The sequence below is a fragment of the Armigeres subalbatus genome, chromosome 3 (assembly GCF_024139115.2).
Source record: "Armigeres subalbatus isolate Guangzhou_Male chromosome 3, GZ_Asu_2, whole genome shotgun sequence".
In the NCBI taxonomy this organism is placed as follows: Eukaryota; Metazoa; Arthropoda; class Insecta; order Diptera; family Culicidae; genus Armigeres; species Armigeres subalbatus.
The window spans coordinates 105,827,448-105,847,465 of NC_085141.1; the positions used below are offsets into that span (position 1 = coordinate 105,827,448).

The 20,018-nt window shown below is 39.3% G+C and overlaps 1 protein-coding gene across 1 annotated transcript in view; it reads left to right on the plus strand.

The window, feature by feature from the left end:
* Positions 1–20,018, plus strand: part of LOC134224009 (ankyrin-3-like) — an 84,616-nt gene that overhangs the window by 45,857 nt on the left and 18,741 nt on the right. The gene's annotated exons all lie outside the window — the stretch shown is intronic.

Sequence of the window (20,018 nt, forward strand, 5' to 3'; positions counted from 1 at the left end):
ATATCCTAATCACTATAACTTTTACTCAAAACGTAGTTTACTCAGTAGCTTGCTCATTACTGAAAACATCACAATAATGAGAAACAAATAAATTTACGCCACAATCCTTCGTTTTCGATTGCTATTGATTGGGTACGTGTTATAAAATAAAAGAGCAGATACTATACGAAGGAAAAGCAGGCATGGAAGAAAATTGCAGTAGTATTGCAGAACATTAGACCAATTTAAAATGTCAGACAAGTTAAAAAATCGTTGCAGGTGTAGAAAAATGCAATATGCGCAACTTTTGACGATTTATGGGAGAAAAACAATAAATTAAAGGCCTTTTAATGATTAATATTGTCGACTGTGTATTGTTTTGTTACACAATTGGAATAAGAAATGTGTCCATGTGATGAATTTTTTTTTTTTTTTTGATTTAAATATTTATATAAATGATTATGCTTTTCTAAAAAATATCGATCATCGCAAAAAAAAAGTTATAATCTCATTTCTCCAACATTTCCCACGTGTGGCATCTGGCATTGAGGTGTGGCAACTAACCCGGATTTGACTTTTGTTTTTAAATGTAAATAGAATCGTTCGATTTTTTTTTGTTTTGTAAATGATTTCTACACTATGTAGTAGGGTCCCTAAACTATCACGTGGTGTGTTACGGGGTAAGATCTACCACGGTTATCCTGACCCAACGAATACCTTCCCCATTATCCAACTCCGTGGTACTTATGAGGGTGTAGTTAAGTCGGTGGCCTCTCGTTAAGTAAGTACCACATCAACACTTCCTTCCTCTCCCTAGTTACGGTGAAGATGGGCGTGGCCAGGAGTAGTAATCCTCATGCTTTTGTTATTTTTGTTTAAGACTGGAATCAAGAACCACTCCCCTTCTTGATTTCTGATAGCATTCTAGATAAGGATCTCAAAAGTAATATGATGACCACTATCATATCGTTTACCAGAAAAAAAATCTCCCGTCGTTTGAGACATTGGAAACAAACCATTAGAAAGGAGCTGCGCCTTAAAGGACCTTGGCGTTATGCTAAATTCGGAATTAAACTTTCATGAACATTACAGACACGTCATCAATAAAGCCAATGGTAATTTAGGGTTAATTTTCCGGATTTCTTCGGAGTTCCGTGATTCATTACTGCCTGAGGTCACTACACACTGATGATCAGGAAAATACGTCTACTACAATCCACAAATTTGTCTATGAACATTTGCAGCAACCGACAGTCGTCTGGTCACTTATCGAGCCAATAGATTTTGAACTCATCGGCATAGATAATTTTGTAATTTTGGGGCATGACAAAACATACGTCGTTGAAAAACAAGGAGGAAAACAGAGGCCTTAGATTTCTGCCTTGTGGTACGTTCGAGTTGTTGCTGCAAGGTTCAGACTCAGTAGTTCCCAATTTCACGGAATTTTTCTACAACATATATCATTTAATAATATTTGTCTCAAAAAAATCCTAAACAGTAAAACATTTCAATGAACGAGCTTTAAATGAACTTAATATTTATAATTATGATTTTATAATTATAATTTTTGTTGGTATATTCGGCTGTGCAGTCTATCTCTATCAGTCTAACTCTGTCAGAACGATGATTTTATGTTCGTCCCTACGTTTCGGCACTGATTAGTACCATCTTCAGTCAAATACTCAACTCCATTTATTATTTATGTTTACTAAAAGCATTATAAAATGGTCGAACTGAACTGTATTATGTACAATCGACGATGCGAAAATAGGGTAAGACGGTATAATATGCTCCCTCTAAAGCAACTTCTTGATAACTTTTTACTACGAGACGAGCCAGCCTTGGGCTGAAAGTCTCGATAATGAAGACAAAAAAAACTTTTCTCTTTTCAACGCAATTTATGCAAACGTTGTGTTATTTGGTAGTCCAGGAAGTCGCAAATGCATTGCCCGTGAGTAGTCATATAAAAATATTACAGAAAACACGGAATAAAGCTTTTTTGAAAAATCGTGAAAAAATGGATTTCAAAAAGTGCCTGAGCAATTCGCGCCACCTTAACCAAAGACGTTTCATAGCCCTTCATTAGTATTTTATCAATCTCATGATAAAAAGGATACAAATCCTTATGCGCTTGACATTAAAAAACAACATAAGTCCATTTAAGCAGGTTTGAATTACATTTCAATATTTTCCATATAATTTGGAAGCAGCAAGCTCGCCACGCTTGTGTCCAGTTGGTAAGGGCATATCGTCCTGCCTACACTGGGACGATTTGACCAGTGAAACATATTTTCGTAAAATGTTACATTTTTGAAGATGGAAGATATTTTATATCATATTAACCACTGAGAAAAGTTATTTTGTTGCCCAACTGAGTGTTCCAGTGCAAGTTTTGCGGACAGTATGTCAGCGTCGCTCCAAAATGTTAAGCAAATAAACATGAAAAGTTACGTCAAAACTGTCACTTTTTGTATTTTGATATTATTTTCATTAAATAATACAAAAATACTTCAACATTCACATAGTATGATGGGTTTACAAATATTTATAGGTACCAACTGATTTTGACCCTTAGTTAGTTAAAGTTTCCTAGAAATCAAAGGGGGGTGTTTTGGCCAGGTGGGGCGCATTATACCGTCTTACCCTAGTAACTTAGTGACCATTTCCCGAAAAAATAGTGACTTTTGAATATAAATAGTGACTGGACTCAAAATAGTCAGTAAAAAGGAATCTGCTACTAGCTCTGCATTCCATATACATTGGAGTTGACATGAAATGCAAAAAAAGTTGATTGTCAACAGTTTTGTGAAAAAAAGGAACACGCACATCCATATGTGCCCCCCTCTAGAATATTTAAAAAAAAAAGGAATTCTACAATAGTCAATTTTGATTTACCATATGAATATTCAGTTGCAACAACTTAAAATGTCAATCCCTGCAGACAAGGAAATTAAAACATAGGAGAATATTTGAAGGATTTAGTTATTCGAACTCTTCTTATCTTCTTCTCTTCTCTGCAACGTTTCCACTGTGTTGCCTCACTCGCAATTAGGGTGGTCTAACCGGTAGTACCGAAACCGGTACTACCGGTATTACCGGCCGATATTGGATACCGAAAATACCGGTATTAGGTATTTTCGGTATTTCAAATTTTGCTGTCAGTCTTAAAATCTCGAATATTTTCACCTACTTTTATCAGCTCAACTGCCTGTAATCGCATATATGTTTTATAAAAACAGGAAATCCAGCAGTAAAGCAGTAAAGAGAATAAAATATGTACAACAATTAAATGCGCGCATGAGTAACATTGCCCAAGTAAGCATCATTGACGAAGTTTACGCTACAACAAAAATCGATCAACATCGTCATTAATCATACCTGTTGCTTTATTCTCTTAGCCATCTGTCAAACTGCGAATGACTTTTTCTTCAATGAACAAAGTTGATATCGTCGAGATTTTTCCCGCAATGTATCAAATTGTGAAAAATGTACGAGCCGTAGTAGTTCTTTTCCGGAGACCACATGTGAAAAACGATTTTCTGCAAAAATATGTCCGTTCTGAATTCGGAAAAGAATTTGAATTAGTGGCTGATGCCAAGGCACGTTAAATAATTCAAGCCCTCGAACCTGTTCAAGCTGTTGTGGAACTACTGCTCTGTGAGTTTTGAACTCTATAAGAAGCCAACGTGGCGTTTCAATTTACGTTGGAACAATTATCAAATCAAGCCACAGAAATTTCTGCCAGTATTTCGATGCTTTTAACTTTTAAGGAATAAATCCAAGAGAGACGATCCAAATACGCCGATCTTTTTCCTTTTTGAATAATTATGCCGTGAAGCAATTAATCAGAAACGATTTTGGCATTTTCTTCGAGGCATCCAGAGCTACTTCGATTACGCAAGCGTATGGGATCTTGAAGCGTCTTATGATTCCTGATGCGATCGTTGAAACAGAGACAACGATCATACCTGACGATCGGTACGAAGAAGATCCCTCTATGATTTTTTTTCTGGTTTATCGGTTAAAGAACAACTTGTGAAGAGACTGTAGCAGATTAAAACACTTGCGTTGCTGGTGGCAAATACGTTGACGCCAGGATCCTTGCATACAATCCGTAAAGAATTTTCCTACTATGAATCGGAAGAGATTAAGGGCAAGTATTTGACACTGATTTTCGACAGTCTTGGAACAATTCGTCCTACTACGGTTGAACTATGAGAGGGCATTCTTAGTGGTTGTCAACATTGCTGACAAAATCCAATGCGGTTTGTGAGATGAGTCGCTCAGTATGTAATGTCTACTTAAGTTTCGCATTGCCAAGCTCAACAAGCAATGATTTAACATTTGAAGTTTGTCAACAAATATTGTTTTTAATCCAAAAGTCCAAAACAAACGGTTTTCTTCTACTACCTGAAATTTTCACAAAAACCGGTATTCTACCGGTATTACCGGTATTGACTCCATCAAATACCAAATACCGGTATTTGACAAAAATAGCCAATACCGACCACCCTACTCGCAATAGTCTGCAGGCCTGGTAGCGAGTCACTTTTTAGTGACTTGGTCACTATTTTGAGTCTAGTCACTAAAAAGTCACTATTTGCATCCAAAAGTCACTAAAGTCACTATTTTTCAGAAAATGGTCACTAAAGTCACAGTCACTATTTTTGCATTACCTGTTGTAAAAGGTTCAAAATAAAAATCATATGTACCTATTATGATCAACCGTATCAAATGTGTAAACGGGCTTGGTGGTCATATATGGCTACCACTTATGCCTCTTCCATTTTGTGCTTCCGGTTCGATATGAGCGAAAAAGCTCGTTTCTGGCGTCCAATTTAGATATTAATCAAGATGAACCTATGCCATAAAAATCTTACTCCCAAATTCCAATTAAATCCGCATGAACTCGTGGCGAGTGCAGAGGTATTCTCGGCTTTCAGTGGGCGAGTGACTGTGCCATCAATTCCTCACCATCCCCCATAGACCATGAGGACGTTGCCAGCGCCGTTATCGACCATTTAAAATACAAGAGCTTTCGGACTGCAGTGCACATTGAGGTTGGAGAACAAATTCCATGCTTCCATCCATTGGTTCTCTGTGCAATGGCGATTGTTCTGGTCAATCACGGAGTAGCAACTACGAAATGCGCGGTCATCATGCTCATGGTCAACCAAATAAAATGTGAATCTGGTAGCAATATTTAAATTTGGGAAATACGGACCGAAGAAGTTCCAAGTGTGTTGTGAAAATCGTGAGATTATTTCCGATTCATGTCAACTATGATCTTTTTCTTCAAATTCCATTGGAATTTGTTGAAATGCGAAAGGCGAACCGCAAGTAAAGAGTACATACCCTCCGATGACACAAAGATAGTGAACAGCTTCAGTTTCATAACAATGATATTTGATGTTCCTCAACGTCAGGAAGAATAATGAGTGATAAGGGCGTAGATGACAGAAAGTACATTATGATTGTTAAATCCGTTAATGATTGTTAAATCTGCCTCGCAACCTTTCGAAAAAAAAGGAGAAGTAATTTTGGCACAAGCACAATTTCAGAAATATAACATTTTTATAAAAGCATTCTGTTTATTAGCAATTGAGAAAAGATACCCAAAAAAACTAGTGTGGAGGTGAATGAATTGGTTGGATTTTTAAAATCTAAAATAAAACAAAAAAAAACTAATTAGATTTTGAAAATTTTTTTTACTCGAGATTATTAAGCCACCAATTTTTAACTAATTTTAATACTAAAGTCTGCCATTTAGAAATTGAAGTTTATTTAAAAAAAATTGAGGTCTATCAAAAGGCCATGCTTTTATTAGATTTTAATTTTTTTCCTCGGAATGCCACGTCAAGTTAAACATTTCAAAAGCTTCATTTAAATTTGTTATTGAACCATAATTTAATAACAGGTAAAATCGTATTTTTTTACATTTCTTCATTATTTCAATTACTTTATATTTTTCAAACAAATGAGTCTACCAAAGATTTAGCTTTGTGAGTCCAAATAGTTTACCGTCTAGAAATCAAGTCTTGATAATTTAATATCATTCTTTAGCTGTTATACTGAAAACTTCGGGCTCATATTAAACAACAAATATGTATTGTTGTCATTATCAACATACTTTTGTGACACAATCTGTTCACTATCCGTTCCCGTGACCCCGGGTAGATAGGGTAAGGGAGGTATTTTGAACCACCAGTTCGACGGCTTATATTTTGGACCACTGAGTGCAAATTCCTCTTGGTGGTCCAAAATAAAAGCCTTCGTAAGGGTGGTCCAAAATATATCTTTTACCCTACCTTCTCGTAATGTGTTACTTAATATGAGCTACTGTATGATCCAACGAATGTCATCCTCAAGATCGAACTCCGTGGTACTTTTGAGAGTGTCGCAGTCACTGGCCTCTTGCTTCCATCCTCTCCCTTCTTACGATGAAGATGGGCGTGGCCAGTAGTAGTAATCCTCATGCTTTTATTGTTTTTCTTGATTGTTGATAGCATTCTGCATTAAGATTTAAAAAATTAAACACTAGTTTGCAATCTACGAAATATACCGTAACAATGCTAATGCAGCTTGCAGTTGCAAACTTCATACAAAAGTCACTATTTAGTCACTTTTTCTGCAATTAAAAGTCACTATTTGGTCACTTTTTCGTCATCGTTGGTCACTAAAGTCACTATTTTGAACGGCATTCATCGCTACCAGCCCTGAGTCTGTAATTGATTTGAAATTTAGTATTTAGTGCGTGTTGGCGATGTGTATTCACATAAACTACATAAAGGGCCCTCCTTAGCCGTGCGGAAAGAAGCGCGGCTACAAAGCAAGACCATGCTGAGGGTGGCTGGGTTCGTCTCCCAGCGCCGGTCTAGATAACTTCCCTGGGCATAAATGTATCGTCATGTTAGCCTCATGATATACGAATGCAAAAATGGTAACTTGGCTTAGAAACCTCGCAGTTAATAACTGTTGAAGTGCTTAATGAACACTAAGCTGCGAGGCGGCTCTGTCCCAGTGTGGGGATGTAATGCCAATAAGAAGAAGAAGAAGAAGACATAAAGAATAAAGATGTAAAGTCAACTTTCCCAAAGAACTCATATTGTTTAGAGCCTTCAACTATTTTAAAATCGGAAAGAAAAACGGAAAAAGCGCTGCACGTGTAAACCGGCCTGAAAATTGGCTTGATGTTCACAGATAACAGATGGTTCAAAATCAGGCAAATGTTAGGTTAACCTTGATACTATTAGAAGCTTTTTCGACTTTTTGTTCTTATTTAAAAAAATAGTTGGCGGCGTTAAACAATATGGGTTCTTTGGGAAGTGGACCGTAAATAGATTAAAGATTTTTTTTTTATAATGGTGTGATGGCTAATATGAATGATCATATTTATTTATTTATTTATTTATTTATTTATTTATTTATTTATTTATTTATTTATTTATTTATTTATTCATATGTGCCATCAAATATAACTGTCTTGCAATCTAAGCTAATCTGTGCCATCAAATATAAGCAATCTTGCAATCGCAAGGAGTGGAGCCTACGGAAACATCCTTCGATTGCAGTAAAATTCCATTAATGTTTCAAGATACTACAGCGGAAAAAAATAAAATAAAAATATAAAAATGGATTCGATTTTCGGATCTTGTGATTGATAGTCCTTCACTATACCACCGCACTATTTAACACTTCGAAAGGACTGCATGTTTACTCACCATAAAAACAATACGATTATGTTACTGTTACTTGATTGCACCATCACCGGAATAAATTGTGAGTTGTCAAAACGTTGAACGATGCTGAATCAAACATGAAGATACACTCAACTTATCTATAACTTGATTTAAACAAACAATTAAATTTTGAAAGACGCATTAAAGTTACATGGTAAAAAATATGCAACTTAATGATTTTGTTTCGTGTATGCAACATGCAGTGCAGTATTCTTTGGTTGTTTGTTTCCAAATGTGAAATGCGTACTGCATTGCAATGTTAATGAAACATTGATCACAATTCGAACGTTTTTGACATCTTGATGTAACTTTTTCGTGCTTTGAAGTTTTTCCAATGCCTTTAATTAAACTAAATAAAAACAAGGTGCTTTTTGGAAGATGTTGCGTGTGCTACTTGGGAAGACCACAGTAGATACTTTTTCATGATACTGATAGCAAAAAATGACATTCCACAGTTTCACAGAGGTCATGCATTCACTCTCCGAATATATACATACATAGCGAAAAAAAATTATGAAGGTCGAACAAAATAGATAAATAAACCTCGAGGTGCTCGCCGCTGCCATTTGAATTAACTTCGAAGAGAATCCTCATTGATATAGAGATTATCCTCGCCTCAAGACGCCGTAAATCCAATAGTATTGAAAGGCAAAAAAGCAAAGCAAACAGCAGCTGGTATCGATTTCCAGCAACAGCGACACAACGCTACTGCCGCCGCGGAGGACATCAATCAAGTTTTAGTTTTTCCTCACCTCATTTATTTCGTCCTTCCAAACAAACGTACAATAGGCTGATCCGGCTTTATTCACAGTTTTTGTCGTGTGCCACAAAAGAAATGACAGCTTTCTCGTTTCTGGGTCAGTCTAAGTGCAAACAAGCTATGAAAAAGTGGCTTATGTACGCGTGGCTATTCGCCAATTATGCAGCACGAAAAACAGAGCTCCTATTGATGGTGACGTAATTAGCTACAGCACCGACCAGAGCCAGCAGTCCAGACTTGGAGGACTCAAAAAACATTAGCACCGGCGATGGCGACAGTTTGGCACTTGCCTTGCCGTCCCATTTCAGTTGCAGTTCAGATTATTATGCAGCGACCCAGCAGGACGAGCACAGAACCTGCACCGCATTGACTAAAAACGGCGCTCGCTCCGCTATATGCCATGTGAGTGGGGTGTGCAGCGAAAATCGTTTGCACAGAAGGGTGTGGTTTATTACTGTTCGTTCGTCGTTCTTAGGTTTGGGGTGTTTCAGTGTAGTTTAAAAGGAATAATTTTGCATGACATAACAATCTTGCACGAGTGCTTTGAAAATGTCGAACGCAATCACGTACCGTGAAACAATTTTGTCTCGCAAAGGCAGAATGGTTTGGTTTGCGGAAGTAGATTTGTGTGTATTTGTTTTCGACGACAGCGTGAGTCATAAATTTGGATGGAAATAATGCCACGTGACGATAATAAGTTATTCAGAAAATGCAGCGCAACATGATTTCGGAAACAGAAACCTAAGGGGGACTTGCTCTAATATTCGAGAACAATAACCAATTAGCATTGCTCTGTGAAGAACTAGCCACCTAAATAAAAACAAAATCCACAGCTAGTCAAATCATATATGAAAACATTGATCAAACGATTCAATTACATAGGATATTATATACCCAAATCATGTGTTTGAGAAACTGCATATATCCTTTTTACACAATTCCGAGAAAACAAAAAAAAACTGTTTCTGAACAAATAGGCGTCGAATATTCCGATTTTTTTAATACAGATCAATAATTTTAGGCAAAACTTTCAGCCAAATGATCTATTCAGTTAAACGACCAAACGGCATTTTCATCCAAAAAACCTGTTCCAGCAAAACACTTTTTCGGTCAAATTACCAGTTCGGCCGAATATCCCTACTGGTTGTTTGTCGCTTTCGGCCAAATGACATTTTCGGTAAAACCATTTTCGGCCTAATAACCGTTCCATTCACAAAAATAGCTTTTTGCTGTGTGACTTTCTGCCAAACGACGGGAAGGGTCATTTGGCCGAAGGCCACAATACCGAAAAGCTTTTGTCCAACCATCACCATCGGGCCAAAACCCTGAAAATGTTATTTGTCCGAAATAGATAACGAACTGGTCATTCGGCAGAAAAAGTCGTTTTGCCATATATGACATTTGAAATGGTCCTTTGGCCGAAAAGGTCCTTTGGCCGCATTTGTCTTTTGGCAGAAGCCTGCCAAATGGCCTTTTTTCGACCGAGTATTTCGGCCAAACGACATATTCTTTCTGATGATTCTGCCAAACGAGTCGAGTCAAGTACGAGATACTGAAGACGACCTTACTGTTGAGGTCGAAATACGCATCTGTCAAGGTACAATCAAGTTGTGGAATTAAATGGGATGGTACAAACTCGTCTTATGACAAGTGATATATTAGAGCAAACTGCTTTTCGCCGAAATTATCAGTTCGTTCGTATGTTGCTTTGGCCACATGAAATTTTCCGCCCAACTGTTTTCGATTAATAACTGTTTCACACAAACATTAATTTCACCCAAATGCAATACGGCTAGATGACTTTCGGCTTAACGTATTATTCGGCCAAATGGTTTTCCGCCGAATAATTTTCGGCCAAACGACCCTTCTCTTTTTTATAATTTCCCAGAGAATTTTAAAAGAATGTTTATGGACAGTACAAAGAAATAGAAATAGGGTAACCGTACCAGTAGTGGATGTAGTGGGTTTTTAATGAGATTTATCATAATTATACACTTTACGATGATTTCAGTTGATGCATCGTGCTCTAAATATCCTCCTAAGTCAAGTCAAGTACGAGACACGGTTGAGGTCGAAATACGTATCTGTCAAAAGTACAACAATGTGGTACAAGCACTATTTTGTAGTTTTTGATGCTAAATGACATCAATCTCATTTTTGTTAGCAAATTTATTAGTATATCTATTGGCTAAGATATTGAAGCTGTATATTTTCAATAATTATTAATTTAAAAAAAATCTTTTGTGGATCTACTAAAACCTCCACTATTGGTACCGTTACCCTAGAAGAAATGCAAATATTTTTTTTAATTCCGAATTATCTTCCTTTGGAATGCCGAACAGTTTTCCGCCAAAACTTAAAAATTTGAATAGAAATTATAAGGAATTTAAGTAGAAATTCCAGAAAATTTCCCGTAAACATTTCCGGAGATTTTTCCATTAGATCCAAAAACAAAATTCCGTGCAAATTTCAATGCATTTCATTTGGAAATTCCAATTGTCCCTTGGATTCCAATTTTTTTATTGATGTTTATAATCAGAACAATTTGCTGCGGAAATAGTGAATTTTTCGTGATGTTGTATTTTCTAATCTTATTCTTCTATATATGAATTTCGACGGGGAGCGGGCCATTTGGCTTGAAGTCATTTGGCAAGAGGTCATTTGGCTTAAAGGCCATTAGGCATAACGATCATTTGGCATAACGGACATTTGGCATAATTGTGACCAGCGTAAAAAGTGAGGGTCTTTTGACATAACGGACATTTATCATAATTTGTCTTTGCGTTCGCTAAATGGTGACTAAGTGGTGCGGGAAACACCCCGGAATAGTAAATATAACACCCGTCGATAACAATATTAAAAAAAAATTATCCTCTCGTGGAAAGAATGCATTCGCAATGCAATGCAAAAGTATGCGCATGTCCGGATTAAAGCAGTGATGCATGTAATTTCTTCTTTAATGGCGCTTGCCCGGATTGAGGCCATGGTAGATGTGATCCCTTCTTTAAAAATAGGCGCTTGCACGGATTATGGAAATGGAGGATTTGATTTGTTCTTTAAAAGTAGGCGCTTGTCCGGATTGAAGCAATGATGGATGTAATCCCTTCTTTAAAAGTAGGTTCATCCTTTTTTGTCCATCATTTCTCCATCATGACCCATAGAGCAAAATAATACATATATTATCTGCTACAACATACATATAAAAAAGATATTATTGAAAAATCCGTTTTTGAGAAAATCGATTTTTAAGTTTTATTTTCAATGTTTGAATTTTTTTTCACAGTATATATTTTTTCCACATAGCCCCATTGATTACCTAAAACTTTGCCAAAGACACCAGAATGATCGGACAAGCCGTTTTCAATTTATATTTTTTTGGAAGTGTTCAAGGTGTTTTTGCTTAGGCCCTTATCAAAACATACACCAAGTTAAAATGGCAAACCAATGATGCAGATAATGTTTTTGGCCATAAAGGATGTATATTCAAAATTTCAGAGAAATCAAAAAATACAAATATAAATCGACCATCGATTTCACAGAGAATTGCTCATTTGCGTCCATAAAAAATCTAAATTGCACTGCATATCAAACTTTGTCAGATTATTGTCGGAAAATGTTGTATTGAATGTATCCTATACGATAATTTTTATCATAGTGAAATCATAATTGTGTAAATAAAAACTCGTAATGACCTAAATTCCTTGCAATATATGAGACCTATTGGGTCAAGCGTTACTAGAGGTGCTAGCGAAGCTCGATGCAGTGCTAATCAATGATGATTTCGCTAGCACGTTCAGAAGTAACGGGGAGACATGGATTGACGTAACGTTTGTCAGTCCTGGTTTGGAACCAGACTTGGGCAGGATGGTGGATGAGAGATACACCCATAGTGATCATCTAGCAATTCGCTTTAAGATCAACTATGGCGTGCAACATCCGAGATCCGGGGATCTCTGTCAGGTCTGTGGGTGGAGAACCAATCAGCTCGACAGCGAAGTTTTCACCGCGGCCCTGGGACTAGAAGCCAACACTGAAGGTTTAAGCGGGGATGAGTTGGTAGCTGCCCAAACACGCGCGTGCGATCCCATCATGCCGAGGAAAGCTCTTCCGAGAAACGAAAGACGCCGTTAACTGCTGGAAACCCGAGATTGAAGCTTTGATCAACTTACCTCAAGGATAGACGAAGGATGCAACGTGCCCGCACCGAGGATGAAAGACCGGACCGCCGTGAAGTGATCTGAGCTGCGAAACTGGCCTTTAACAAGGCCATCAAGAGCAGTAAGAGAGCGTGTTTCGACAACCTATGCGAAGGAGCCAGCGTGGGGCGACGCCTACAGGATAGTGATGGCCAAGACCTTAATGAGTGTAGATTTCCTGAAAGATGGAAAAGGCTGAAATTAGTGTTGTTGCCGAAGGCCGGGAAGCCGCCGGGTGACCCATTGGCACATAAACCAATCTGTCTTATAGACACGACGAGCAAGTTGCTAGAGAAGATTATCCTCAACAGGCTGACCCCGTATTCAGAGGGTACGAACGGTCTGTCAATCAATCAGTTCGGTTTTGGCAAGGGTAAGTCCACGTTGGACGCTATCAACTTGGTGGTAAGGACCGCCGAGATAGCGATCCAACAGAAAAAGGTATTCGATACTGTGCGCTAGTGACACTTGATGTGAAGAACGTTTTCAACAGCGCAAGCTGGGACGCCATCGCGCTTTCGTTACATCGGCTTTGCCTACCGTGTACTATTATACAAGACCGATGCCGGTCAGAGAAGCGTACCTATTACCGCAGGAGTTCCGCAAGGTTCAATACTGGGCCCGGTACTATGGAACCTTATGTATGACGGAGTTCTGAAGCTAAAGTTCCCTCCTGGTATTAAGATCGTCGGCTTCGCCGATGACGTAACCTTGGAGGTCTACGGGGAGTCAATTCCCGAGGTAGAACTGATCGCAGCGCACGCGATTAGCACGATTGCAGATTGGATGAGCGCTAGAGGCCTGCCGCTCGCTCAACATAAGACGGAGGTGGTTATCGACAACAACCGCGGTTCAACATGCAGTGATCCACGTGGGTGAAGTCGTGACCGCATCAAAGCGGAGTTTGAAGCTCCTTGGGGCGAAATAGACGACAAGCTGACCTTCGCCAGCCATGTCGACTACGCGTGCAAGAGGGCTTCGACTGCTGTTGCGGCATTATCGAGGATGATGTCCAACAGTTCCAAGGTGTGTGCCAGTAAACGTAGGCTACTGGCAGGCGTTACCGTATCTATTCTTAGGTACGGTGGCCCATCCTGGGCGAGAGCTCTGGGGGTAACCAGTAACCTGAGGAAGCTGGAGAGCACGTACCACTTAATGTGTCTCAGAGTGATATCTGCCTACTGCACGATATCACACGATGCAGGTTGCGTGATGCCAGTCGAGATGGTCATCCGGGAAGACGAGGAGTGTTTCGAGCTACGTGGCACCAGAGGAGCCCGCGAACGCATCAGGGTGACTTCGGTTGCCAGATGGCAGCGCGAGTGAAATAACTCTTCTAAAGGTAGGTGGACCCACTAGCCGATACCTATCATATCGAGTTAGGACGGAAACCCCATGGGGAAGTTCACTTCCATCTGACACAATTCCTGTCAGGCCATGGCAGGTCAGGCCCCGTCTGCCCTGATTGCCCAGGTGTTGATGAAACTGCAGAGCACATACTGTTCGTATGTCCTCGTTTCGCGACGTCGAAAGAAGAGCTATGCTAGACGTTTGTGGTCGGGACACAACCCCGGATACCCTTATCCAGATGATGTTCCAAGCGGTGGAGAAGTGGAACGCAGTTTTGACTGCAACCATTCAGATTGCCTGCAGCTTGCAGAGAATCTGGCGCGCCGAGCAGCAGTCGACAAGCATGACTAACTTGTGATTGGTTTGTAGAGCGAAAACAGGCTGATCGTACATGCCAAGGTAGGAGGGTCGTAGCGTAGAACTGTTGGTACCTATCGCTATCGACACCTCGAGGCATGGCAGAGGAGAGTAGAGTGAGCATCCAAGTCAGCATCACGTGGTATGTTAGAGGTGAGCACCCAAGTCAGCCTCGCATGGCATGTCAGAAGTGAGAACCTAAGTAAGTCCCACATGGTGTGTCAGAGCGTGTATCAGGAGGAGTGACAGAGTGTACTAGATTGAGCACCCGAATAAGTCTCAAATTGGTGTGCTAGAACGTGAATCAGCTGGTAGGGTGAGCATTCAAGTTAGTCTCACATGGAGCGTAAAGGGTGAGCTGAGCAACCAAGTTTGACCCACATGGTATGTTAGTGGTGAGCATCCAAGTAAGACTCATATGGTGCCCCAGAAAGAGTGTCAGGGTGTGTTAGAGAGAGCACCCAAGAGGACCTCATACGGGATGAGTGCCTGTGTGAGCGTGAATGAGCGAGTACATTAAGTACTGCCTATCCCCCAGAAGTAATGCTGAGAGGGAACTCAAGTAACCTTCCGCTACTTGGGTGGGTTTAGTGGGTCGGCTATCTGTCAACCCCACTCTCTGAGTGATAATTTCAGGTGTCTGCAGATTTGCCTTCATCCCTCTATAAAAATAACATGTCTAAAGGAACATATTTTCTTATCAATTACTATTTTTTGCGTAGTTATGGATCTTAAAATTAGTCTTTATGAATAATCCTATTTTATGGATTTATGGTATCGTTTTATGGAATATTTAGATGTTACTTATGGATCGTTGTTATTTTTTTGTGGATCATTTTTGTCCTTTTATTTGTAAAAAGTCAGGGTTGCCTGTAGTGTGCACAGCACAGCGCACTAAACTGTTTTTCTTGCAACATTGTGTTAGATGCAAGGTTAGATTCCATTTACCCGACAGCTTTTCACATTTTCCACAAACCATTTTATAGCGGTCTTCTAGAGTGACCTTGTGGTACTCCAGACCACAAACCATTTCATTTTTCTACTGTGATAATTTCAAAGTTCTAATATTTGTATAATAACTTATTTTACTCACAGTGTGAAATCAGGTTCTGGAATACTAGATAATCATGCAATTCCTAAAATAGCCTGGCAGGATTGTAAAAATATGTGCCCCAAATGGCCGAGCGGAATATACGTAATACACCATCTCACTGTCAATGCGTGCGTACGCCATGATGGTCTGACAGGAAAAAGATAGAATCATGGCTTGCTGTTAACTGATCGACAACTGTTACTGAATTCTTCATTATGCAACCGTTTATGCTTTGATTCGATTCGCGAATTAAAATGCGGGCTTGGTAGTCATATGGCTACTGCTTCTGCCTCATAGGCAGGAGGTTGTGGGTTTAATCCCAGGTCCGTTCCATTCTCCTACTTTGTATCTTTCTCTTTATTTCTCATGTTCTAGCAATCGTTAGAACTGGAAATGGACTTCCATACCGTTTCCATTACTATTCCTATACCTTCAACTTGAGTATTCTATCAGTAATCTGCTAGAATTGGAAATGAACTATAGAGCTCGTTTCCTACATCCAATTAGAAATTCCATCAGTTACCTTCTCCTATCTATCACATTGGCAGCTCGTTAACCAAGACGGACCTCTGCCTCTCCAACCTAACCCAGAAATTCCAACAAATTCCGCATGAACTCGTGGCAAGTGCAGAGGTATATTCGGCTTGCAGTGGGCGAGTGATTGCATCATCATTTCCTCCCCCTTCCTACATTGACTTGCATTCTGACGTGGCAGGCGCCAGTATGACCTAACAAATGAGATCACCAGTACTTGTACATTGAAGATGTGTGCTAGTCCCAAGCAAACATCTGTTGGTTCCCTGTACAAGAACAGCTGATCTGGTCATAATGGAGTAGCAACTACGAGCAGTCAATCAAGCTCAAGCTCAAGCTCAAGCTGATTCAATTCGCGAATTAAAATCGAATTAAATTTAGAAGTGACAGTTCAAAGATTTTCAAAAATTGCAAGCAGAGTATTGCAGACAGGATTACTTTTGACAGCTATCGAATAATTATTGATAGATGTTTTGTTGGTATTACTGGGCAGCACCAACCATTATTATGACCGGGTGATTTTGTTATTTTTAAACTGTTTCTTCAAAGTTTAATTTGATTTTAATATGCGATTTTAATACGCGAAACGAAGCCTTAACGAGTAGATGGATGCATGTGCAAAAAACTGAGGGATAAACCTTTTAGAACACATTGATGGTAACTTATTCAAATCCCACAGTCACAGATATGCGATATTTTAAAAAGCAGATTTCCAATAATCCCCATATGCAATCCAGGTTTTATATTTGGTAGTTTTAATTACTTAGTGGAATGTTTAAAAAAATAAAAGTAATATTTCTGTAATAAACCAGCCTTTTGGAATCTTCCACTGCCATTAACTTTCTCTTAATCTCGAGTGGCGATCTCTCTTCGCTTGTGTGGTCGTGTCGGGAACTGGCACAACCTCACACAACCCTACTTCATTGAGCGCCGTTGCTGATGAAGCAAGTGTGTAGGAGCCGGACAATACTAAATACTCATCCTACTTGGTTGACATGTGTACAAAAATACATTTGAGAGAGTTAGTTCTGAAAATGTATTGCGAGAGATCGGCTGGTACCTGGTGCTGGGCATTTGGTTTCATCAGTACCCGCTAAGCTGCGGTGGACGACGGAGGTCCTTCGTAGCTTAGTAGGGAAAGCACCTGTCATGCGAACTGGGGTCGTGGGATCAAACCCCACTGAAGGGGCGGTTACCCTCCAATACCTTTTCCGAACTAAATCTATCACATGTTGTACATATGCATAATCAAGTTTCAGACATAGTAATTTTTAAACTGTTTCTCCAAAGTTTAATTTGATTTTAATACGCGAATAGAAACGAAGCCATAACGAGTAGATGGATGCATTTGCAAAAAACTGAGGGATAAACTTTTTAGAACACATTGATGGTAACTTATTCCAATCCCACAGATATGCGATATTTCAAAAAGCAGATTTCCAATAATCCCCATATGCAATCTAAGTTTTATATTTGGTAGTTTAAATTACTCAGTGGAATGTTTAAAAAAATAAAAGTAATATTTCTGTAATAAACCAGCCTTTTGGAATCTTCCACTGCCATTAACTTTTAAGGATGTTCTAGACAGGTGTTAGCATCGAATTCTACTGAAGAATCGAATCGCCTATATGATCTAATGCGAGAGTTGACTCTGGCGTGTACACTGCCAGAGTGGCGTTAGTTGGCTATTTATATCTGTGTCCAATTCCACGGTCAGTAGCACCTGGTCGAGGCATGTCACCTGTCAGCGCCCTCTTCGCTTACACAATATAATCAAGCACATAAAAATGACTTATCTACGCTTTCCAGAAATCGTAATTAAGACCCTACTGGCATCAGGCTCAACGCCCTAATTAGCCCCTACTTACTTCCTAATAACTTCCTACTTATTTGCAGTTAATTCTTTTATCTGCACCGCATGGTTATTGTACATAAGACCTTGTCCACTGTCCAAAGAGAGCTACCGATCTAATGAGCGTTTAATAAATATAAATAGATGGTTACCTTTGTACAAAAGCGAACCGTATAAGATCGAATGGTCTTGAAGTACCATTCGCTAATTGCTGCTATAATGCGTTTCCGAAATTCTCTGCTGGTATAAATTTTAGTGATCACCAGTCAACCACATCTATTTCGACACCACACCTACTCGTGGTGAGTAGGCTTCTTCCATTTTGTCAATGCTAGGTGTCACAATATCAATGTAGTCAGCAAAGCCCGATTGTATAACATTTCACCGAAAACTATTTCGCGGAATTTATTTTCGCGGTTGAACATTTCGCGGAGTAACATTTGGCGGTTTGTAACTTTTCGCGGTACGACATTTGGCGGTTTGTACCTTTTCGCCGAATTACTTTTGGCGGAATGTACCGTTTCGCGGAATGCACCATTTCGCGGAATATTAATAATAATAGCCTTTGTTGATTCAGCATTACCACAATTGTTACCTGCGAGGTTTGAAAGCCAAGTTAGCATTTTTTTGAATTCCTTAAACACGAGATTACCGATACCGGGCCAGAAGTTGAACCCAGCCTCCTTCAGCATAGTCTTGCTTGGTAGCCACGCATCTTCCTGCACGGCTAAGGAAGGCCTCCCAGAATATTTAGAAGTAGTTTTCAAAATTTCAATTGCCCTTTATACCGGGCAGATACATCCATTTAAAGGAGACGTTACCCATCCTTTCACCTTACACTGGGAGAACGCGTTCATTTAAATAAGGCATTATCAACTCCTTTCGCCTTATACCAGGCAGATGCATTCATTTAAAGAAGGCGTTACCAATGCCTTTGCCTTATACAGGGTAGACGCGTTCTTTTATAGAAGGCATTATCGATTCCATTCGCCTTATACCGAGCAGATGCATCCATTTAAAGAAAGCGTTACAACTCCCTTCGCCTTATACCGGGAAGACGTGTTCTTTGAAAGACAATATTATCAACTCCTTTCGTCTTATACCGGGCAAATGCATCCATTTAAAGAAGGCGTAACCCCTCCCTTCGCTTAATACCGGGAAGATGTATTCTTTGAAAGCAAACATTATCAACTCCTTTCGTCTTATACCGGGCAGATGCATCCATTTAAAGAAGGCGTAACTCCTCCCTTCGCCTTATACCGGGCAGACGCGTTCTTTTAAAGAAGGCATTATCAACTCCTTTCGCCTTATACCAAGCAGATGCATCCATTTAAAGAAGGCGTTACTCCTCCCTTTACCTTTTACCGGGCAGATGCATCCATTGAAAGAAGGCGTTACTTCTCCTTTCGCCTTATATCGGGAAGACGTATTCTTTGAAAGAAGACATTAGCAACTCCTTTTGCCTTATACCAGGCAGTAGATATGGTTGGGTTTCTGGTTTTGAAACCCGCACCCCGAATCGAACCCGAACCCGATGGGTCAACTCCGAGTACGGGTTTACGAATGCAATTTACGGGTACGGGTCGGGTTCGGGTTTGCATTAAATCGAAAAAAAATAGCCCGGATTTCATGTAATCAATCGTGTAAGAAATCGTTTAATATTTGAATGATAATTATTCTAACTGAATTCCGCCAAACGGCATTCCGCGAAATGGTTTTCGGTGAAAAGGTACATTCCGCAAAATGTCTTTCGGAAAAAAGGTTCATTCCGCGAAATGAGTTTCGGAAAGTTGATACATTCCGCGGAATGTCGTACCGCGATAAAAAATTCCGCGAAATGTTTTTCGGCGAAATAGTATACAACCGCAAAGCCCAATAGCTGAACAAATCTTGTGAAAATCGTACCACTCCTGTCTGTGCTTGCTTTTCGTATTACTCCCTTAGAAGTTGTGTTGAATAGAAATCACTCCCAAAAGAAGGTCTTTAATATCTGAATAAAATGTAAACAAAACAAAAAAATGTAAGCTTTTCATACAGCTACTCTATAGAAATAATACAGAATTGTATGATTTAAATATGATGATTGTGTTATAATTTTCGAAATTTGTAAAATGCCAAATTTTATACAGATTTTGCAAGGTTTTTATGCAGAACTGTA